The sequence below is a fragment of the Macaca fascicularis genome, chromosome 20 (assembly GCF_037993035.2).
Source record: "Macaca fascicularis isolate 582-1 chromosome 20, T2T-MFA8v1.1".
Classification (NCBI taxonomy): Eukaryota; Metazoa; Chordata; class Mammalia; order Primates; family Cercopithecidae; genus Macaca; species Macaca fascicularis.
Window position 1 is genome coordinate 26,488,824 of NC_088394.1, and position 20,804 is coordinate 26,509,627.

General features: G+C 39.2%; 1 protein-coding gene across 4 annotated transcripts in view; it reads left to right on the plus strand.

The window, feature by feature from the left end:
• Positions 1-20,804, plus strand: part of IL21R (interleukin 21 receptor) — a 48,524-nt gene that overhangs the window by 6,408 nt on the left and 21,312 nt on the right. For 2 of the 4 annotated variants that reach the window (XM_045381677.3, XM_065537565.2), the window contains exon 1: positions 18,679-18,752. The exons of the other annotated variants lie outside the window; for them this stretch is intronic. The gene's annotated coding sequence lies outside the window, so the exon portion shown is untranslated. Of the gene's footprint in view, positions 1-18,678; positions 18,753-20,804 lie in introns of those variants that run through there. 4 annotated transcript variants of the gene reach the window in all.

Here is a 20,804-nt window from a genome sequence, read left to right on the forward strand (position 1 = left end):
GTTCCCTCTCGGGAAGTCCCTCCGCCTTAACACTTCCTCTTCTGGTGACCTGTTGGCTCCTGTTCCCGGCACTTCTGGGGAGTCCCTCTTCACCCACCTCATTTATTTGTGATCCCTATGGGAAATAGGGCCATTTTACTTTTACCACACTCCCCACCTTTCACTTTCAGCCCCATGTCCGCACCTGAGTCACATTAGAGAGAATGGCCAACTTGAGGAACTAGATGGATCCCATTCCTCAATCATGTGACAGAAAAAAGATACAGGGAAACCAAGAACTTGGGTTCTTTCCAGTGTGGGGAGGTTGTAAATAATGCTACTAGGAACATGCTGGTACATGTCTGCTTGGCACATACACTTGCATTTCTCTTTGGTCCCCACCTGAGTCACATTAGAGAGAATGGCTGACTTGAGGAACTAGACGGATCCCATTCCTCAATCATGTGACAGAAAAAAGATACAGGGAAACCAAGAACTTGGGTTCATTCCAGTGTGGGGAGACTGTAAATGATGCTGCTGTGAACATGCTGGTACATGTCTGCTTGGCACATATGCTTACATTTCTCTTTGGTTATATAACTTGGAAATGGAAACATTGAGTCTCTGCTCAGCAGAAGTTTTCCAAAGTGGTTGTGTCAATTCACACTCTTACCAGAATATTGAGCAGAGACTGAGAGTTTAGTTACTCTGTATCCTTTCCAGCACTTGGAATTGTTTATGTTTATTTCTCTCTCTCTCCATATATATATATAAATAAATTATATATATTTATTATGTATAATTTATATTTTATAAATACATAATATTTATAAATATTTTTATATTTATATTTTATTATAAATTTACACATAGATATATATATATAATTCTTTCCCTCTTCCCCTTTCAGTTTCTTTTCCATTCTCTTAATGGAAACTTTTGATCAATAAAAATTCTTAATTTTAATGAAGTTTATTTATAAGTCTTTCTTTATGACTAGAATTTTCTGTGTGCTGTTTAAGAAGTGTTGCCTGCAATAAGGTGATAAAAATATTATCCTATGTTTTCTTCTAGACGATTTATTGTTTTACCTTTCACATTTAGGTCTACAGTCTATCTGTAGTTTATTTTTCTGTATGGTGCGAGGTAGGGGTCAAGGCTTCCTTTTTCCATATGTATATTCAATTAATGTACCATCATTTAAGAAAACATCATGTTTTCTCTCCACTGCCTTGCACTGGTGACTTACTGAAAATCAAGTGGTTGAATACATGAGTTTATTTCTACTGTTTCTATTCTTTTCCATTGGTTAGTTTGCTTTTCCTTGCAACAATGCCATACTTTTTAAATTACTTTATAAATCTTGACATTCTTCTTCAAAATTGTCTAAACTATTTTCAGTCCTTTGCATTTCTATATAAATTTTAGAACTATCTTGTCAATTTCCACCAAAGAAAATCTTGCTGGGGATTTTTTTCTTGAAACTTTGGATTTTCTGAAACTTTAGTTCAATTTAGAGGGGACTAGCATCCTTAAAATATTAAATTTTCCAATCCATGAACATAATATGTACCGCCACTTATTTATATTTTCTCTAATTTTTCTTAGTAATGTCTTGTAGGTTTCTGTGTAGAAGTCTTGTACCTCAACCAGGTGCAGTGGCTGACACCTGTAATCCTAGCATTTTGGGAGGCCAAGGTGGGAGGATCACTTGAGGTCAGGAGTTTGAGGCCAGCCTGGCCAACGTGGTGAAACCGTTTCTACTAAAAATACAAAAATTAGCTGAGCATGGTGATGCATGCTTGTAATCCCAGCTACTTGGGAGGCTGAGGCAGGAGAATTGCTTGAACCTAGGAGGCAGAGGTTGCAGTGAGCAGAGGCCGTGCCACTGCACTCCAGCCTGAGTGACAGAGCAAGACTCCATCTCAAAAAAAAAAAAAAAAAAAAAGTCTCATACATCTTTCATTGGATTTCTTCTTGGATATTTGATTTTTTGATGCTGACATAAATGGCATAATTTTAAAATTTCTTGATTATTTGTAGTGTACAGAAATATAATGAGTTTTATACTTTACAACTTTATTAACACTTTTTAAAGCTAAAGTTCCAGATGTAAAAAGAAATAGCTATCAAAAGCAGCTCACTTCAACTGACCACCAGTTGAGGGCTTCCTGCCTTTCTTTGCTTTTGTAATGTTTATGGATCTTTTCCTCTGCTAATCTAACAAGAGAGGGTATTGTAGTGCAAAGTATAGTGTCCCCAGTTTGGATTTTATTAACCGGTAGATCTTTTTTACCCTTAACAATTTTTAGATCTACAGTACAATATTGTAAACTGTATGCACATTGGTTTACAAGAGATCTCTAGAACTTTTTCATATTGCATGGGTGAAACTCTATACCCACTGAACAACAACTCTTCATTTCTCCCTCACCAAGTCCCTGGCAATCACCATTCCACTTTCTGTTTCTATGAGATTGATTACTTTACATACATTATATAAGTGATACAATGCAGTATTTGTTTTTTTGCAATTGGTTTATTTCACTTCTCAGAATGTCCTCAAGAAGCATCCATGTTGTAACATATGACAGGATTTCCTCCTTTTAAAGGCTGAATAATATTCCATTATGTATGTACTACATTTTGTTTATCCATTCACCTATCAATAAATTTCGGTTACTTGCTCATCTTAACTATTGTAAATAATGCTGCAGAAACAGGTGCACAAATATCTCTTTGAGATGCTGTTTTAATTTCTTTTGGATATATGTCTGGTATTTCTATATTTTTAATTTTTAAAAAATTTAAAAGGTTTTGCATCATTTTCCAATCTCACTAAAAGTGCACAAGGGTTTCAGTTCTCTACATCTTCACCACCACTTGCTCTTTTCTTTTTCTTTTTTTTCCTAACAAGTGCAAGGTGATATCTCATTGTAGTTTTAATTTGTATTTCCCTGATGATTACCGATGTTGAGCATCTTTTCATATGCTTAATGACCATTTGCTGATCTTCTTTGGGGAAATGTCTATTCATGTCCTTTGTCCATTTTTTTTTTTTTTTTGAGACAGAGTCTTGCTCTGGACTCCAGGCTGGAGTGCAGTGGCGTGATCTTGGCTCACTGCAACCGCCACCTCCCAGGTTCAAGCAATTCTCCTGCCTCAGCCTCCTGAATAACTGGAATTACAGGTGCCTGCCACCATGCCTGGCTAAATTTGCATATGTTAATAGAGATGGGGTTTCGCCGTGTTGGCCAGGCTGGTCTTGAACTCCTGACCTCAGGTGATTCGCCCACCTCGGCCTCCCAAAATGCTGGGATTACAGGTGTGAGCCACCACACCTGGCCATTTTTAAATTGAGTTTGTTTGTTTTTGTGTTGTTATTGAGTTGTAGGAGTTCTTTGTCTATTCTAGATATCAACCCCATATCTCTTGTATGGTTTGCAAATATTTTCTCCCATTCCATAGGCTGCCTTTTGATTCCATTGATTATTTCCTCTGCTGAACAGAAGTTTTAAAGTTTGATGTAGTCTCATATGTCTATTTTTACTTTTGTTGCCTGTGCTTTTGTTACCACATACAAGAAATCATTGCCCATTCCAATTTCACGAAGATTTTCCCATATGTTTTCTTCTAGGAGTTTTATAGTTTCAGATCTTATGTTTAGGTCTTTAATCCATTTTGAGTTAATGTTTGCATATGGAGTAAAATAAGGATCCAACATCATTCTTTTGCATATGGATATTTTGTTCTTTCAGCACTATTTCCTTGAACAAACTTCCTTTTCTCTCTTGTATAGACTTAGTGCCTTTGTAGATCATTTGACTATGTACGCAAGGGTTTATTTCTGGGCTCTCTATTCTGTTCCATTCGTCTGTATATCTGTCTTTATACCAGTACCATACTATATTGATTACTGTAGCTTTTTAATACATTTTGAAATCAGGAAATGTAAGGCCTCCAGCTTCCTCCTTCTTCTCCTTCTCCTTCTCCTTCTCCTCCTTCTTCTCCTTCTCCTCTGTCTTCTTCTTCTTTTGAGTGTTCTTCTTTCTCAAGATTATGTTGGCTATTTAGGGTCCCTTGAAGTTCCTTATGAATTTTAGGGTGAATTCTTTTGTTATTTCTGCAAAAACTGTCACTGAGATTTAGATAGGGTTTATATTAAAGTCAGTTTTCTTTGAGTAGTATTGTCATCTTAACAGTATTAAGTCTTCCAATCCATGATCATGGGATGTCTTTTCACTTATCTGTGTTCTTTAATTTCCTTCAACAATGTTTTATACAAGTCTTTCTCCTCCTTGGCTAAGTTTATTCCTGAGTACTTTTCTCTTTTTGATGCAATTGTAAATGAAATTTTTTGCTTAATTTTCTTTTAGGATTGTCCATTGTTAATGTAAAAAATGCAACTGAGTTTTGAGTGTTGATTTTGTATCCTGCAACTTTGCTTAATTTATGTATCAGTTCTAACCATTTTTTTTAATTTTTAGGGTTTCCTACATATAAAATCATGTCATCTGTGAACAGAGATAATTGCATTTCTTCCTTTCCAATTTAGATACCTTTTCTTTTCTTGCCTAATTGCTCTGGCTAGAACTTCCAGTTGAATAGAAATGGCAAGTGTGGGCATCCATGCCTTGTTCCTGATCTTAGAGGAAAAGTTATCAGTTTTTTACTGTTGAGTATATTCACTGTGGGCTTTTTATATATAACCTTTGTTACGTTGAGGTAATTTATTTCTATTTCTAGATCCTTGAATGTTTTCTTTATCATGAAAGAGTATTGAATTTTTTCAAATACTTTTTCTACATCAAGTGAGATGACCATGTGATTTTTGTCCTTTGTTCTGTTAATTTCATGTATTACATTTATCTGATTTTTGTAACTATCCTTGAATTCTGCAGCTAAATCCTACTTGGTCATGGTGTACAGCCTTTTAATATGTTGTTAAATTTGGTTTGCTAGCATTTTGTTGAGGATTTTTGCATCAGTATTCATCAAGAATATTGGTCTATAGTTTTGTTTTCTTGCATCTTTGTCTGGTTTTGGTACTGGGGCCTCATAAAATGAGTTTGGAAGTGTTCTCTTCTGTTCAATGTTTTGGAAGTGTTAGGGATGGATTGGTGTTGATTCTTTAAATATTTGGTAGCATTCTCTAGTGAAGTCATTTGGTCTTGGGCTTTTTTTTTTTTTTTTTCCTAGGAGTTTTTTGATTACTGATTCAATCTCCTTTCTAGTTTAGGTCTGTTTAGATTTTCTATTTTGTCATGATTCAGTCTGGGTAGGTTGTATATGTCTAGGAACTTATTAATTTATTTCAAGTATCCAACTTGTTGGCATATAATTGTTCATAACAGTCTCTTAGAACCCTTTTATCTCTGTGACATAGTTGCAATGTCTCTTTCATTTCTGATTTTAGTTAATTTGAGCCTTCTCTCTTTTTTTCTTAGTTTAACTAAGGGTTTGTCAATTTTGCTGATTGTTAGAAATACAATAGATTTTTGTATTGATCTCATCTTCAGCTTCTTTGTTTAAAATTATTATTCTAATAGTTTATTTGTTGAGTATCATGGACTTTTCTGGTTCCTCAATTCTTATATAATTTAAACACACAGTTTTCTAATCTTTATAAATTAAATTTTTCTTATTGTTGCCTTATTATGTTAATTAGCACCTCTAGTATAAGATGTTTTTGTTTTTGCCCTGACCTCAGTGAGGAAGTGTTCAATATTTCACAACAAAGGATACTGTTAGCTATGTATGGTGTGCGTGTGTGTGTGTGTGTGTGTGTGTGTGTGTGTAATCTGAATTAGATTAAAGAAGACTGCTCTATTTCTGCATTAAATGTGCTTTCTGAACTTATTAAATGATAATATGAATTTTCTTCTTTATTCTGTTAACGTGGTGAAATTGATTACAGTTTCTAAATGTCATACTAACCTTACATCCCTGAAACAAACCAATATGATAATAATATGTTATCTATTTTTGTCCATATTATTAGATTAGACTTGTTAATATTTTGTTTCAGATATTTTGTATATTATTTATGAGAAAGATTGACCTGTAATTCTACTTTCCTTTAATGTCAAATTTTGGTATTAAGATTGCCTTTTATTTCAGACATCAATCAAAGCGCTGATGTGTTTGGGATTATGTCTACCATCTTGCTATTTGTTTTCTTTTTTGACCTATCTGTTCTTCCTTCTTCTATTCAAGTTTTAAAAATTATTATTCCATTTTTCCTATTAGTTTGTCATTGTACTTTCTTTTATAATTCTTTATGTGCTTATATTAGAGATTACAATATGCATACTTATTATTAGGATCTACCTAATATGAATTCTTCCAAAAGTTCATGGAAAATTCAAATTATGAAAATACTATGCATGAAGTTCAAACTTTTTTCTGCACCAAAATAAACTTGTACTAACTTGCTATAACATGTCTGAACAGGATCTAGTTTGAGGCACTAAGAAGGATAAGGCGTCTGTTTGAAAAAAACCCCTATCATTGCAACATGAATTCTTCTAAAATTGAAGTAGGAACAAACATCAAATTTATGGTGCAACTAGGGTGGATGAATGGCGAAATCAATGATGAAGATAATGCCCTCCGTGGGCGATCATCCACATCAATTTGTTAGGAAAAAATTCATCTTGTTCATGCCCTAATTGAAAAGGACCAATGATTAACAGCCCAAATAATAGCCAACACCACAGATATCTCAGTTAGTTCAGGTTACACAATTCTAACCGAAAAATTAAAGTTGAGCAAACTTCCCACTCACTGGGTGCCAAGCCACTGTGCCCAGGTCAGCTGCAGACAACAGCAGAAACTTCCATGCAAATTTTAAACAAATGGGATCAAGATTCAGAAGCATTTCCTCAAATAATTGAAACAGGAGGTTAAACATAGCTTTACCGGTTCATCCTGAAGACAAAGCAATGGCTCCAAAGAGGTGGATGAGGTCAGTCAAGGCAAAAGCAGACCGGTCAAGAAGAGCAAAGGTCACAGCAACAGGTTTTTGGGATGCTCAAGGCATTTTGTTTGTTGACTTTCTGAACAGCCAAAGAATGATAACATCTGCTTATCATGAAAGTGTTCTGGGGAAATTAGCCAAAGCTTTAGCAGAAAAATGCTCAGGAAAGCTTCACCAGAGATTCCTCCACCATAGCAATGCTCCTGCTCATTCTTGCCATCAAATAAGGGCAATTTTACAGTTTCCATGAGAAATCAGGCATCCACCGTAAAGTCCTGTTTGGCTCCTTCTGACTTCCTTTTGTCTCCTAATCTTAAGCAATCTTTAACGATCACCCATTTTTCTTTAGTTAATAACGTAAAGAAGACTGCATTGATACTGTTACATTCCCAGGATCCCCCAGTTCTTTGGAGATGGACTACATGCCTGGGATCATCACTTACAAAAGTGCCTTGACCTTGACTAAATTTATGTTGAGAAATAGAGTTTATTTTTTAATAGTTATCTTTAATTCCACGTTTCCATGAGTTTTTTGAAGTCCTCTTGTACAATTTGAAGTCCTCTTGTACAAAGTCCTCTTTAACTTTACTCACCTCTTCTTACCTTTGGGGTTTCATGGTCGTGTATTTTAATTCTGCGTATAAGGGTTTACATCATTAGTATGTTAAGACATTAAAAATCATATTTATTTATTTAGTTAGTTTGAGACAGAGTCTCACTTTCTCACCCAGGCTGGAGTTGCAGCTCACTGCAATCTCCGCCTTCCGGGGAGGCGAAGAATCAAGTGATTCTTCTGCCTCTGCCTCCCTAGTAGCCTGCACTACATGTGTGCACCACCACACCTGGCTAATTTTTTGTATTTTTAGTAGAGACTGGGTTTTGCCATGTTGTCTAGGCTGATCTCGAACTTCTGACCTCAGGTGATCCACCCACCTCGGCTTCCCAGAGTGTTGGGATTACAGGCGTGAACCACCATGCCCGGTCTAATTCATATATTTAGAGTACTTTCTGTTGCTCTTCATTTCACCCTACAGTACCTTGCTTCCCATCTGGAATTATTTTTCTTTTACCTGAAAAACTCACTGTCGTATATCTCTTGATGCAGGTCTATCAGTGACAAAATCTCTCACTTATTTTTTGTCTGAAAAAAAATCCTTATTTTGCCTTCATTTTCAAAAATCTATATTTCAGATGTAATTCGCAAAACTGAAAATGTACTCTTAAGATGTGCAATTCAACAAAGTTGTGCAGCCATCACCACTAACTCTACATTTTCATGACTCCAAAAACAAACCTACACCCATTGCTGTTACTCTCTATCTCCCGGCCCCTCAGCCTCAGCTCCTGGCAACTACTAACCTACTTTCTGTCTCTATGGATCTGCCAATGCTGGACATTTCATACATGTGGAATCATACCATATGAGGACTTTTGTGTCTGGTGTCTTTACTTTAGCATGAATTTTTAAAGTTCATCCATTTTGTAGCACGTATGAGTAGTTCATTCCCTTTTGCGGCTAAATAATATTCTACTGCATGGATATACTACATTTCTTATCCATTCACCAGTTAATAGAAGTTTTGCTTGTTTCCAGTTTTTTGGTACTATGAATAATGTTGCTATGAACATTTGTGTACAATGGTTTATAAATTTCTTTCTGGACATATATCCGTAATTGTTTTCTTTTTGTTCTCTTTCTTTCTTTCTTTCTTTCTTTCTTTCTTTCTTTCTTTCTGTCTGTCTGTCTGTCTGTCTTTCTTTCTTTCTTTCTTTCTTTCTTTCTTTCTTTCTTTCTTTCTTTCTTTCTTTCTTTTCTTTCTTTCTTTCTTTCTTTTTTTTTTTTTTTGAGACAGGGTCACACCCTGTCACCCAGGCTGGAGTGCAATGGTGTGAAAAACAGCTCACTGTAGCCTCAAACTCTTGAGCTCAAGTGATCCTCCCACCGTAGCCTCCTGAGTAGCTGGGTCCACAGGTGCATACCACCATGCCCAGCAAATGTTTTAATTTTAATTTTTGTAGAGATGAGGTCTTGCCATGTTATCCAGGCTAGTCTCAAAATCCTGGCCTCAAGCAACCCTCCCACCTTGGCCTCCCAATATGCTGGGATTACAAGGCATGAGCCACTGCATCTGGTCAATTCTCTTCACTATATACCTAGGTGTGAAAGTTTTTGGTCATATGGCAACACTGTACAGTCACACGTTGCTTAATGATGAGGATACATTCTGAGAAATGTGTCATTAGGTAATTTTGTCATTGTGTGAATGTCATAGAGTGTACTTACACAAACCTAGATGGCATAGCCTACTACACACCTAGGCTGTGTCTTATAGCCTGTTGCTAATAGGCTATAAACCTGCACAGCATGATACGGTACTGAATACTGTAGGCAACTGTAACACAATTGTAAGTATTTGTGTATCTAAACATAGAAAAAGTACAGTGAAAACATGATATAAAATATGAAAAAAATGGCACGCCTGTGTAGGGCTCTTACCATGAATGGAGTTTGCAGGATTAGAAGTTGCTCTGAATGTCAGTGAGTAAGTGCTGAGGGAACGTGAAGTCCCAGGACATTACTGCACACTCCTGTAAACTTTATCAACACTGGACTCTTAGGCTACTCTAAATTTATTTGAATTTTTAAAATAATAAATTAAATTTAGCTTACTGTAACATTTTTCCTTTATTTTATTTTTTGAGACAGAGTTTCACTCTATCGCCCAGGCTGGAGTGCAGTGTCGCAATCTCAGCTCACTGCAACTTCCACCTCCCAGGTTTAAGCAATTCTCCTGCCTCAGCCTCCCTAGTAGCTGGGACTACAGGCGCCCGCCACCACATCTGGCTAATTTTTTTGTATTTTTAGTAGAGATGGGGTTTCACCATGTTAGCCAGGATAGTCTTGATCTCTTGACCTCATGGTCTGCCCGCCTTGGCCTCCCAAAGTGCTGGGATTACAGGTGTGAGCCACCGTGCGCGGCCAACATTTTTCCTTTATAAACGTTTTAACTTCTTAAAACTTTTTGAATAACACGTTTGTAATAACAGTTATCTTATTGTAATAACACTTAAGTGTTTTCATGTACTCTTGTACTAACACATCTTAAGACACAAACACGTTGTACAGCTATACAAAATATGTTTTCTTTATAGTCTTATTCTAAAAGTGTTTTTATATATTATATTTTTAAATTTTTTATTTTTTTTTTTTTACTTAAAAAATTTTTTTTTGTTAACACCTAAGACACGCCGGGCGTGGTGGCTCACACCTGTAATCCCAGCACTTTGAGAGGCCAAGGAGGGCGGATCACCTGCAATCAGGAGTTTGAGACCAGCCTGGCCAACATGGTGAAACCCCGTCTCTACTAAAAATACAAAATTAGCCAAGCATGGTGGTAGGCGCCTATAATTCCAGCTACTTGGGAGGCTGAGGCAGGAGAATCTCTTGAACCCGGGAAAACCGAGACTGTGCCATTGCACTCCAGCCTGGGCAATAAGAGCAAAACTCCATCCCAAAAAACCCCAAAAAACAAAAAACAAAAAATCTAAGACACAAGCACACACATTAGCCTAGGCCTACACAGGGTCAAGCGCATCACTATGACTATCTTCTGCCTCCACATTTTGTCCCACTGGAAGGTCTTCAGGGGCAAAAACACACATGGAGCCGCCATGTCCTATGATAACGGTGCCTTCTTCTGGAATCCATCCTGAAGGACCTGCCTGAGGCTGTTTTACAGTTAACATTTTTGTTTGTTTTTAAGAGTCTCGCCTTGTCACCCAGGCTGGGGTGCAGAGGTGCGATTTTGGCTCACTGCAGCCTCCGCCTCCTGGGTTCAAGCGATTCTTGTGCCTCAGTCTCACAAATAGCTGGAATTACAGGCACACACCACCATGCCTGGCTAATTTTTGTATTTTCAGTAGAGACGGGGTTTCACCATGTTAGCCAGGCTGGTTTCCAACTCCTGACCTCAAGTGATCCACCTGCCTCAGCCTCCCAAAGTGCTGGGATTACAGGCATAAGCCACTGTGCCCATCCAACATTTTTTTAAATAAGGACAAGGAGCACACCTTAAAATAGTGATTTAAGATATAGTATAGTAAAGACATACACCAGTAACATAGTTTATTATTATTATTGAGCATTATGTACAATACATAAGTGTATAGGCTATCTTTTTTTTTTTTTTTTTTTTTTTTTTTGAGACAGAATCTCGCTCTGTTGTCCAGGCTGGAGTGCAGTGGCATAATCTCGGTTCACTGCTACCTCTGCCTCCCCATTCAAGTGATTCTCCTGCCTCAACCTCCTGAGGAGCTGGGACTACAGGCATGTGTCACCAGGTCTGGCTAATTTTTTGTTTTTGTTTTTTGAGATGGTCTCGCTCTGTCACCCCGGCTGGAGTGCAGTGGGGTGATCTCGGCTCACTGCAAGCTCAGCCTCCTGGGTTTATGCCATTCTCCTGCCTCAGCCTCCCGAGTAGCTAGGACTACAGGTGCCCGCCACCTCGCCCAGCTAGTTTTTTGTATTTTTTAGTAGAGACGGGGTTTCACCATGTTAGCCAGGATGGTCTCGATCTCCTGACCTCAAATGATCTGCCCGCCTAGATCTTCCAAAGTGCTGGGATTACAGGCGTGAGCCACCGCACCTAGCCCTGCATATGCTATACTTTTATATGACTGGTAGTGCAGTAAATTTGTGTCCACCAGCATCGTCACAAGACCATTAGTAAAGTGTTGTGTTATGACATCACTAGACAATAGGAATTATTCACCTTCATTATAGTCCTATGGGCCCGCCTATGTACATGCAGTCTGTCATTGACTGAAATGTCATTACGCAGCACGTGACTGCATTTAACGTTTTGAGAAACTGCAAAACTGTTTTCCTTAGTGGCTGCACCATTTCACATTCTCACCAGCTATGTATAAGGGTTCAAATTTCTCATTCATACTTGTGATTGATTATCATTACCCTCCTAATGCATGTGAAGGGGTATCTCATTATGTTCGTGATTTGCATCTCTCTAGAGAGTAAGGTCAGTGGCCACCTTTTCATGTGTTTCTTATTTGGCTATCTTCTTTGGAGAAATGTCTATTCAAATATTTTGCCCATTTAAAATTTTAATTCTTGTCTTTTAGATCTTGAGTTGCAAGAGTTCTTTATATATTCTAAATGCCAGACCTTTAACAAATACGTGATGTGCAAATACTTTTTTCCCAAGCTGCATGTTATAGTTTTACTTTCTTGATAGTATCCTTGAAGCACAAACATTTTAAATTTTGATACAGTTTGATAGATCTATTTTTTCTTTGTTTACTTATGCTTTTGCGTCACATTTAAGAAACTATTAAGAAACTACAAGATCATGAAGAGTTACACCTAGGTTTCATTCTAAGAGTTTAATAGTTTTACTTTTTACATCTAGGTCTTTAATCTATTTTGAGTAAATTTTTGGATATGGTGTGAAGTAGAAATCTAGCTTCATTCTATTGCATTGTGGATATCTATTTCTGCAGTACCTTTTGTTTTAAAGACTATTCTTTCCCCCCATTGAATTGTTTTGGCACCCACATCAAGAATCAGTTAAACATAAATGTATGCACTTATTTTTGAACTCTCAGTTCAGTCCCACTGATCTATATGTACATCTATGTGTCAGTACCACAGTGTTGATAAGTGTAGCTTTGTAGTAAGCTTTGAAATAAGGAAGTTTGACTCCTCTAACTGTGTTCTTTCTCAAAATCTTTTCGGCTATTCTACTCCCAGCTTCCCAAAGTGCTGGGATTACAGGCATGAGCCCATGTGCCTGGCCTGCCTTTCTTAACTTTAAACAAATACAAACCACATCTCCAGCTTCTAGGACTCTCAGGCAGTCCTAGTTTGTCAATTTCTGTGGAAAAAAAAAAAAAAAAAAAAAAAAGAGCCAGCTGGGATTTTTATAGAGATTACTTTGTAGATCAATTCGAGGCATCATCTTGATAACATTAAGTTTTCCAATCTATGAACATGGTATATCCTTCATTTATTTAGGTTTTCTATAATATTCTGTTTTGTATTATTGTAAATGAAATCACTTTCTTAATTTCATCTTCAGATTATTTATTGCCAGTGTGTATAAAATATCATTATTTGTGTCTATTGATCTGATATTCTACAACTATGCTAAATTTGTTTATTAACTCTAATTGGTTTTTGTTTTAGGTGTAAATTCCTTTAGTTTTGTACATACAAGATCATATTATCTGCAAAGAGAAATGGTTTACTTCTTCTTTTCCAATCTGAATGGTTTTTATTTCTTTTCCTTACCTAATTGCCTTGGCTAGAACCTCTAGTAAAATGTTTTATAAAAGTCACAAGTGATCGTACTTGTCTTGTTCATGATCTTAGGAGCAAAGCTTTCATTTCTTTACCATTAAGTATGAATGTTAACTGTGATATTTTTATAGATCTCCTTATTATATTGACCTTGTCTTTATTTTTTAAGAGATTTTTTTTCTGGATATAAAATTCTAAGTTGGCTTTTGAAATTTCAGCGTTGAAAGAAGTTGTTCCATTGTCCGCTGTCTTCCATCATTTTGTTAAAAAGTCAGCTGCCAGTCTTATTGTTGCTTCCTTGAACACGGTGAAGTGTCTTTTTTCTCTGCATACTGCATACCTTTGTCTTTTAGTTTTTTAAATAGTTTTTCTATGATATGCCCAGATGTGGTTTTCTTTGTATTTATCCTTTTTTGTGGTTTGTAGAGCTATTTAAATCTGTGGCTTAATGTCTTTTGTTAGTTTGGAAAAAAATTTTAACTGAGATCACTCCTATTTTGTCTACTCTGTTTTCTCTCTCTTCTGTTTCTTAATTGCAAATGCATGTATGTTAGATCTTTTCACAATGTCTTCTATGTCTCTTTTGCTCTTTTCTGTATTTTTGAACTTTTCTTCTCTGCATGCTTCAATCTTGGTATTTTCTATTGACCAATCTTCCAGTTTACTAATCTTCTCTTCTGATATTGCTACTATGTTGCCAAATCCATCTCTTCAGCTCTTATAAACTTCAGTTATTATATTTTTCAGTTCTAGGATTGCTACTTTTTAAATAGGTTCCAAATTTCTGGTAGAATTTTTGAACACATTAATCATAGTTATTTTAAATCACATCTGATAATGCCATTTTCCAATTCACCTATGTAACTGTTTCTATTATCTATTTTATCTTCATTGTTGATCACTTGATACTGTTTTCTGATTAGCCTTGTAATTTTAGCTGAATATGGGGCATTATGTATAAAAAGTATAGAGGCTTTGGATGAAGCTAACTTTTTCTAGATCCATTTAAATTTTCTTCTAGCAGAGATATAGCATATAAGCAGATCACACCTTGATGCAGTCAAGAATGAACTATTTCTAATTTTTCCATATTCCCAAGGAATAGTCTTTTCTAAATAGCTGGGTACTCACCAGGGCCCATCTTTTTCTTTTTTTTTTTGCTGGGCCCTGAACTCTAATTCTTTCCTCAGCTTGTAAAACTGTGAAAATTCCTTCTTAGTTTTCCCACCTATTAGCAGGTGTTTTTTACTAAGTTTCTTGGCATGCTACTTATTTTCAATGACTTGGCACATGATTTCAGGGGAAATTGAGTGCAGAACTTCAATGCATTTTTTTTCTGTTAAGTACTATATAACTTGTCACTCTCTTGGGCAGTTTTTTTTTTTTTAATGCTTAGTAGTTGCCCTCATTGGGAGGATTAGTCTGACAATGGTCACTTCATTATAGCCAGAAGTGGAAGTCCCTCATCCATATTTTATTTTACAAAACTAAGCCTCCTTTACATTTAAAATGTTATGAAATAGTTTGAACATACAAAAGGGCATAAAATATAATCAGCACCCATGGTAGCTTCACCAAGCTTTACCGAACTGTTGAGACCCTTGAACGTTCCTCTTTCTCACACCCCCTCCTTTTCCACACTATTCAAAATTTGTTGTTATTATCCCCATGAATTTTTAAATATTTTTATGACAAGTATGCTCACCTAAGAAATATATAAGATGATTTTGTATGGTTTTCAGTGTGGTGTAGATGCTGTCATTATGCTTATGCTGTCCTCGAACTTCCTTTTTTCACTCCAAATTTTGTTGGTGAGAGTCATTCACTTTGTTGTGTGGGACTGTAAATCATTCATGTTTACACGGAGTGACAATATTGCGATTTATTTTTTCACTCTCCTGATGATGGCTATTTAGATTGTTTCCAATTTTTCACTGTTAAAATCAATGCTGCTGTAGACACGCCAGAAGAATTTCAAGAGTGAAGTTACGCAGTCTTAGGTAGGGCATGTGTTTGCTTTTATTAGGTCATGCCAAACTTTTTACCAGACCAATGGTAATAATTTACATATTCTCTGGCCGTAAATGAGAGTTCCTATTATATCATATCCTGAGCAACATGTGATGTCATCAGACTTTTAGTTTTGGCTAATCTGACAAAATTAAAATGGTATTTCTTTGTATTTCATTTCTTTTTTTTTTGAAATGGAGTCTTGCTCTGTTGCCCAGGCTAGAGCACAATGGTGTGATCTTGGCTCACTGCAACCTCCACCTTCCAGATTCAAGTGATTCTCCTGCCTCAGCCTCCAGAGTAGGTGGGATTACAGGCACCCACCACCATGCCTGGCTAATTTTTGTATTTTTAGTAGAGATGGGTTTCACCGTGTTGGCCAGGCTGGTCTCAAACTCCTGACCTTAGGTGATCCACCCACCTCAGCCTCCCAAAGTGTTGGGATTACAGGCATGAGCCACTGCGTCCACTGTGAAGTTAAGCACCTTATATTCTCCCTAGCACTCACCTCAGTCTAATTTCCTGCCCCAAGCTTCTCCATTTCCCCAGAATCTCCTGAAGTTGGTCAACTTTTAGTATGAATTACAGCAACTCCAGGAAATATTTCTCAGGATGGAAACTGGTGGATAAACGCACCTACAGGACTTCAAATTCGATGATGCTTTTAATGCTCATGACAAACTGCAGCAAAGATTAATGACCTCAATTTTCTAGATGAGAAAACAGAGAATCAGAGGGGCTAGGGAACTTACCCATAGACATCCAGCTGGGACCTGGCACGCTCCAAGTCAGGTGCGCTTCACTGCTCCATAGGACACTGCAGAGGTTGGGTGCTGGAGCGGTGTGTTAGGCCATTCTTGCATTGCCATAAAGCAATACCTGAGATTGGGTAATTTATAAAGAAAAGAGGTTTAATTGGCTCATCATTCTGTAGCTGTACAAGCGTGGTGCCAGCATCTGCTCGGCTTCTGGTAAGGAGGCTCTCAGGGAGCCTTTACTCAAGGCAGAAAGTGAACCAGGAGCCGACACATCACGTAGCGAGAGTCGACGCAAAAGAGAGAAAGGGGAAGCACCACACACTTCTAAACAACTAGATCTCAGGTGAACTCACTCATCACCAAGGGGATGGCGCTGAGCCATTCATGAGAAATCCTCCCCCATGATCCAATCACCTCCCACCAGGCCCCACCTCCAACATCGGGGATGACGTTTCAACATGAGATTTGGGTGGGACAAATATCCAAACCATATCAAGGGGCTCCTGTAGCAGGAAGCCTCCTAAGACAATTTCTGTCCTTGCAGGAAACACATGGTGACCCGATCTGCATCTGAGGACAAGGTGCTGTTGCCCTCAGGAGTCGGCCTGCGTGCAGAGACCCAAAAGGGGATGGATTCGGGGCAGAGAAGGCAGTGGAATTGGGGGAGGGGCCCACGTGGTGCTGTGGGAGCGTGAGGAGGGAGTGATGGAGAAAGTCTGTATTTTTAAGCTGATGTTTTCCAGAAATGAGCAGTTTATTTTAAACAGTGTTAAATATCCCTGGATCCCCTAGTGAAAGCGTTAGACCTTTCATCACTCGCCCTGCTGACGGAGGAAGCAAGACTCTCGATCTGGTGCTATCGTGTCTTAAACACTACTCTCTCTCTCTCTTTTTTTTTTTTTTTTTTGAGACACAGTGTCTTGCTCTGTTGCCCAGGCTGGAGTACAGTGGTGTAATCTCTGCTCACTGCAACCTCTGCCTCCTCCTGGGTTCAAGCAATTCTCCTGTCTCAGCTTCCAGAGTAGCTGGGATTATAGGCACACACCATGACGCCCGGCTAATTTTTGCATTTTTAGTAGAGATGGGATTTTACCATGTTGGCCAGGCTGGTCTCAAACTCCTGACCTCAAGTGATCCTCCCACTTCGGCCTCCCAAAGTGCTGGGATTACAGGCATAAGCCACTGTGCCTGGCCTCCCTTTCTGAACTTTAAACAAAGACAAACCACATCTCCAGCTTCTAGGACTCTCAGGCAGGCAGTAGCATCTCACTAAAATTCAATTACTGCCTTTGTTTTTCTTGTATTTAGTTTTTATGGTTTATTGTATTTAGTTTTATGGTAAGTTGATTGTTTTGTTTAAGTAATGCTTATATAATATCTCCTATATGCCAGGCACTGTTCTAAATGCTTTATAAATGTTGACTAATGTAGTTCTCCCAAGGACCTATGAGGCAGGTACCGTGATCATTGTTATTCCCATATTACAGATGAGGCCCAGAAAGGTTAAGCAAACTGCCCAAGGCCACAAAACCTGTAAGTGGCAGAGCTGGGATTTGAACTGAGACCGGCCAGCTCCATAGTCTGTGTCTTAACCAGCATGGCACATACTCCGTGTCTATTTCATGTCAGTTATCTGCTGATGGTCATGATATAATATTTTTGAGACATGTTTATTGGAGTAAAAAATAGAAGGCAAGGTAAAGATCAATAGTAAGTGGATAATTAATAGTAGCACCAGTGAAAACCTCAAATGCAATAGGCCAGTGGCAGGAGTTCTAGAATGCTCCAGTGCGGCTGCAGGGATACAGCATGTGGACCGTGAAAGCTGAGTTGAGAGGATGGGAGGGGAAAGGTGTTGGAGGGGAGGAGTCTGCTCCGGCAGAGGCAGAGATGCATGATGAAGGCTGGGCTGCCAGGGAGATGATGAGTAATTCAGGGTAGTCGGCCAGTAATGTCAGGAAACCCATGCACTGGTACAGCACTTCACAGTCCATGAAGCACTACCACATCTGCTTTCTCACAGCCTCTTCTTCACTGCCAGGTGCAGTGAGCACTATTGTCCCCATTTCAGAGATGGTCACTGAGTTCAGAGAGTAAAAGAGCCAGAGAAGAGCTACTATTTGCTCCCAAGATCTTCTGGTTTCAAAGTCTGAGCTCTTTTCTCTACTCCACTGTGTCAGGGATCTTTGGTGGCAAGTGACAGAAATAGAATTCAATGTGATTGAGCAACATAGGTGGTTTTTGGCTCATAGAAATGAGAAGTCCACAGGGTGGACATCAGATATGGCTGGATCCAGGACCTCACATGATGCCATGGGGACTCCTGATTTGTATTTCTCAGTATGGATGCCATTTTCAAGGAGGCTGTCTCTACGAGGTGACAAAGATGGCTACAAGCTCTCAGAAGATACCAAAAAAAAGTGTCAGTTTTCTAGAGTTCTAGAAAAAAAAAAAATCTCAGGACTACTTTCACTGGCCTTGCCTGGGTTGACATCCATCCCTGATGCAATCATTGTGGTCAGACAGATGGGGTGTTTTGATTGGCCAAGCCTGGGTCAGGAGCCCACTTTGTGGAGCATGGGGTGGAGTCAGCCTCAGACAAACCACTAGAGGCAGCTCAGATGGAGGGGCTCTTTGGGAAGAGACGCCGGGCAGGCAGAAGCAGCAGGTACCCGCTCCGCATCCCTAGGGCTCTGTGATGTAGGCAGAGGTAAGAAATTAAGAGGGATGAGGAGTTTTTTGTTTGTCTGTTTTTGTAAAGACAGGGTTTCACTCTTTCATTCAGGCTGGAGTGCAATAGTGCAATCCTGGCTCACTGCAGCCTGGACCTCCTGCACTCAAGCGATCCTCATTCCTCAGCCTCCCGAACAGCTGAGACCACAGGCGTGTGCCACCCGGCTAACTTATTTTTACTTCTATTTTTATTTTTGGTAGAGACAAGGTCTTGCTATGTTGGTCAAGCTGGGGATGAGGAACCTTGAATCTGGGCAAGGAGTTTGCACTCTGTTGTGCTGTGGTCAAGATAAAGCCATCAGGGAGTGACAGGGACAGAGCTATGTCAGGACTCGCACTGTGGCTGGGGTGATGGATGTGGACACAATAGTGAGGGGGCAGACACAGACTCCCCTCCTGTGATCAGAGGCCACATCTTCAAAGTGCAAGAACGGGACCTCTGCAGGGGTTGGAACCCCACAAGATTCATATTCCTAAAAGCAGGTTGAAACAGCATCTAACCCAACATTATTTTATTTGAGTAGCAATGTTATTGCTTAGGATGATGCTGGAGTTAAATTTTTAAGTGTGCTTATCTATGGAAAATACATTAAAATATATATTAAAATAAACAACAGTGCACACAGTATACAAATATGGCCAAAATTTTGGAAATGAGATATTTTCACAACTCTTGGCTGGATCATTCTGAGACCCCTTCCATTTCTGATGCTCTACATTCTCCATCCATTACAGCTGTTGGTTGAGTGTTTATGTGATGGGGGCCATCCCCAGGGTTTTATGCAAATCACCTCCTTGAATTCTCACAAGAAGCCTGGAAGCAGGCCTTGCTGTTTCCACTTTACAAGGCTCAGAGAGGGCAACGGACTGGCCCGGAGCCACACAGTTGGTCATCTGAACCTCCCTGGCTCCCCAGCCTGTGCCCTGACCCAGGGTTCTTTGGTGACTCTGTGAGGGACGTCAGAGGGAACTATGGACGGGGCCAGAGGAGGATCTTTGGGAACCCCGGCGCAGAGGAGGACGATCTTCCCCTTGTGGAGTCAGGCATAGTGTCTGGAGAAAGCCATGCCTATGACTTGGGTCCTGCAGGGGACATCCCTCTTAGGTTTAGCTTTAGCTCCCTTCTTGTCTGTGGGGACTGGTCTGGGAGGGGCTCCTGAGTCTAGATAGGTGGACCGCTGCCCTCTGGTTGGCACTTTCTCAAACAGACACAGAGCTGGTGGGTGCAACAGACAAGTCCCAGGAGGAGCCTGGCATTGCAAGCTTGGTGGGTCATTCATCTGCCCAAGACAGAAAAGGCCACTCTTCCCAGATAACCTCACTCTGTTCCCCAAAGAGCTTCCTTCTCCATCCTGGCCCAAATTAGGAGGTCAAGTTTTCTCTGTTTGGCTGGGCCTGGATTTCCTAGCATGCTCCCCAGTGGGCTAATCTGGGCTTTGTAATGGAGTAAGAAGCCTGATTATTGGGCTAACCTTAAGTATTCAGCAGGGGTTAACTTTGTGGGTTAACTTTGGATTTATTATTCAGTAAGAAGCCAATTTATTGATGGCTGGGCACAGTGGCTCATGCCTGTAATTCCAGCACTTTGAGAGGCTGAGGCAGGTGTATCATCTGTGGCCAGGAGTTCGAGACCAGCCTGGTCCACATGGCAAAACTCTGTCTCTACTAAAAATGCAAAAATTAGCTGGGCGTGGTGGCGGCCACCTGTATTCCCAGCTACTTGGGAAGCTCAGGCAGGAGAATCGCTTGAACCTGGGAGGTAGAGGTTGCAGTGAGCCGAGATCGGGCCACTGCACTCCAGCCTGGGCAATAGAGTGAGACTTTGTCTAAAAAAAATAAAATAAAAAGGCCAATTTACTGAGCTATCAACATGGATGTTTACAGGAAGGAAGATCCAAAATTGCTCCTCAGAAGATCCCACTTTCCAAACTAGTTTTTTCTTCTTCTCTCCCTCTCTTCTTCTCATTTTCTCTCCCTCTTTCTTTGTTAGATAGATTCATACATAATTTAATTTCACACACAATGCTAC